This window comes from Paramormyrops kingsleyae, unplaced genomic scaffold (assembly GCF_048594095.1).
Source record: "Paramormyrops kingsleyae isolate MSU_618 unplaced genomic scaffold, PKINGS_0.4 ups34, whole genome shotgun sequence".
NCBI lineage: Eukaryota > Metazoa > Chordata > Actinopteri > Osteoglossiformes > Mormyridae > Paramormyrops > Paramormyrops kingsleyae.
This window is the reverse complement of record NW_027325972.1, coordinates 178,579-182,500: the sequence shown is the minus strand read 5'-3', so window position 1 is coordinate 182,500 and position 3,922 is coordinate 178,579.

Genomic DNA, 3,922 nt, shown 5'->3' with positions numbered 1-3,922 from the left:
TTATGCTTCCACCTGCTACTTATGGTACCACCCACAGTGCCCGCACCCAAGGCAGGGCGGGGCGGCGAGGCCCGCGCGGCTTCCCTTCTGCCCGGCTGGAGGCCTGGTTTCGTCTCGGGCCTTTTGGAAGATGATCATGTTGGCCAATAAATCTAAACGTAAGACCAAGCAGTCTTCTGAAAAGTTGGCCCAGGCTACCAAGGGTTAGATGCACCTTCCCTGGGTACAGTTTCACCGATGGTCCGCTTGAACCCTAGGTCCATCTACCGGTCGGCCCCGGTAACCCTAGCCGGCTTTCGGTGCACCTTCCCTGGGTACCGTTTCACCGAGGGCCCGCTGGTTCCCAGGCTCCCCTGTGACTTAGGGTTATGCTTCCACCTGCTACTTATGGTACCACCCACAGTGCCCGCACCCAAGGCAGGGCGGGGCGGCGAGGCCCGCGCGGCTTCCCTTCTGCCCGGCTGGAGGCCTGGTTTCGTCTCGGGCCTTTTGGAAGATGATCATGTTGGCCAATAAATCTAAACGTAAGACCAAGCAGTCTTCTGAAAAGTTGGCCCAGGCTACCAAGGGTTAGATGCACCTTCCCTGGGTACAGTTTCACCGATGGTCCGCTTGAACCCTAGGTCCATCTACCGGTCGGCCCCGGTAACCCTAGCCGGCTTTCGGTGCACCTTCCCTGGGTACCGTTTCACCGAGGGCCCGCTGGTTCCCAGGCTCCCCTGTGACTTAGGGTTATGCTTCCACCTGCTACTTATGGTACCACCCACAGTGCCCGCACCCAAGGCAGGGCGGGGCGGCGAGGCCCGCGCGGCTTCCCTTCTGCCCGGCTGGAGGCCTGGTTTCGTCTCGGGCCTTTTGGAAGATGATCATGTTGGCCAATAAATCTAAACGTAAGACCAAGCAGTCTTCTGAAAAGTTGGCCCAGGCTACCAAGGGTTAGATGCACCTTCCCTGGGTACAGTTTCACCGATGGTCCGCTTGAACCCTAGGTCCATCTACCGGTCGGCCCCGGTAACCCTAGCCGGCTTTCGGTGCACCTTCCCTGGGTACCGTTTCACCGAGGGCCCGCTGGTTCCCAGGCTCCCCTGTGACTTAGGGTTATGCTTCCACCTGCTACTTATGGTACCACCCACAGTGCCCGCACCCAAGGCAGGGCGGGGCGGCGAGGCCCGCGCGGCTTCCCTTCTGCCCGGCTGGAGGCCTGGTTTCGTCTCGGGCCTTTTGGAAGATGATCATGTTGGCCAATAAATCTAAACGTAAGACCAAGCAGTCTTCTGAAAAGTTGGCCCAGGCTACCAAGGGTTAGATGCACCTTCCCTGGGTACAGTTTCACCGATGGTCCGCTTGAACCCTAGGTCCATCTACCGGTCGGCCCCGGTAACCCTAGCCGGCTTTCGGTGCACCTTCCCTGGGTACCGTTTCACCGAGGGCCCGCTGGTTCCCAGGCTCCCCTGTGACTTAGGGTTATGCTTCCACCTGCTACTTATGGTACCACCCACAGTGCCCGCACCCAAGGCAGGGCGGGGCGGCGAGGCCCGCGCGGCTTCCCTTCTGCCCGGCTGGAGGCCTGGTTTCGTCTCGGGCCTTTTGGAAGATGATCATGTTGGCCAATAAATCTAAACGTAAGACCAAGCAGTCTTCTGAAAAGTTGGCCCAGGCTACCAAGGGTTAGATGCACCTTCCCTGGGTACAGTTTCACCGATGGTCCGCTTGAACCCTAGGTCCATCTACCGGTCGGCCCCGGTAACCCTAGCCGGCTTTCGGTGCACCTTCCCTGGGTACCGTTTCACCGAGGGCCCGCTGGTTCCCAGGCTCCCCTGTGACTTAGGGTTATGCTTCCACCAGCTACTTAGGGTTATGCTTACACCTGCTACTTATGGTACCACCCACAGTGCCCACACCCAAGGCAGGGCGGGGCGGCCAGGCACGCGCGGCTTCCCTTCTGCCCGGCTGGAGGCCTGGTTTCGTCTCGGGCCTTTTGGAAGATGATCATGTTGGCCAATAAATCTAAACGTAAGACCAGGCAACCTTATGAAAAGTACCCAGGAGTAAGTGCACCATCTCTTGGTACACTAATGACAAAGGCCCCTGACCTTAAGGACCTCCTAAGACCAGGTAACCATCTGAAAGGCACCCAGGATTCAATGCACCTTCCCTGGGTACAGTTTCACCGATGGTCCCCTTGAACCCTAGGTCCATCTACCAGTAGGCCCCGGTAACCCTAGCCGGCTTTCAGTGCACCTTCCCTGGGTACCGTTTCACCGAGGGCCCGCTGGTTCCCAGGCTCCCCTGTGACTTAGGGTTATGCTTCCACCAGCTACTTAGGGTTATGCTTACACCTGCTACTTATGGTACCACCCACAGTGCCCACACCCAAGGCAGGGCGGGGCGGCCAGGCACGCGCGGCTTCCCTTCTGCCCGGCTGGAGGCCTGGTTTCGTCTCGGGACTTTTGGAAGATGCTACTTAAGGTTATGTAAAGGGCCCTTCGGGCCCAAGACAGTCCGCCCAGGGGAGAGGGCCCTTCGGGCCCAAGACAGTCCGCCCAGGGGAGAGGGCCCTTCGGGCCCAAGACAGTCCGCCCAGGGTGCCCTCTGGTCCCAGGATCCTGATCTCCATGGGAGCCTTGGTGCCCGAGCTTTAAGCCCCCCCCCGACTGCTGCCACCCCCGACCGCCCACCCCCCGAGGTTTATCCCCTTTAAGCGCCGCAAGATGGAACTCCGGCCATCTGGTCAACCATTTGCAAGTTCGGCCATCTGGTCAACCTTTCCTACCTTGGCCATCTGGTCAACCCTTTCCTACCTTGGCCATCTGGTCAACCCTTTCTAAGATGCCCTATTTCACAAAGTGCGACTTAGCCATCTGGTCAACCCTTTCCTACCTTGGCCATCTGGTCAACCCTTTCTAAGTTGCACTATTTAACAAAGTGCGACTTAGCCATCTGGTCAACCCTTTCCTACCTTGGCCATCTGGTCAACCCTTTCTAAGTTGCACTATTTAACAAAGTGCGACTTAGCCATCTGGTCAACCCTTTCCTACCTTGGCCATCTGGTCAACCCTTTCTAAGATGCCCTATTTAACCAAGTGCGACTTAGCCATCTGGTCAACCCTTTCCTACCTTGGCCATCTGGTCAACTGACCCATTCGGGCCCATGTCAGCCAGCCTAGGACGTGCCCTTCGGGGCCCTGGGGAAACAGTCGACCAGACGGCCTTATTTCAGGCGGTTGACCAGGTGACCACATTTTGTTCTGATTTTAAATGTTGCATTCATGGATTTATGAGTTCATGAAATAAACGGTGTATTTTTGATCTCACTGTTCAGATAGTAAATAATGCTTTCGTGGTTTACAATGTAATTCAGATTTTCATAATGCTTTTCCGTAATATGGTCTTAGGGTGACACCTAGTGGTCAAAAGGTGGGATAGCGGCACCTAACTCAAAAGTTAGATTCCGGACATGTTTTAAACGTGATTTTACGTAATTGCATGATTTTTATTTAAAATCTGAACTTCACAAATGCAATTTTGCTCCAGGTCCCTGATTAGGGTTAGGGTTAGGGTTAGGGTTAGGGTTAGGGTTAGGGTTAGGGTTATGCCCCTACCCTGATTTTTAGGTTTATTTTACTGAACTTCATATCCAATTTGGCTTGGACTCGTTGAAATTATGTACCAACAGTGGTAATATGTAAAAAAATGTAGCATATATGGCCCGTCAATTAGAAAACCCTGTACAGTCCATAATATAGCACAAACAGAGATATTATTTACATTTTGGCTTTCTGCACATTTCCCTGGAAATAAATACCGTTTTTTGACACCAGGGGTCATCTCTGAGTAAAAGTCCAAAATATGATGTTTATTTTACAGCTTTTACATAAATACTATCTTGCGCCCTCTCGCGGCGTAGTTTCCCACCACTAGA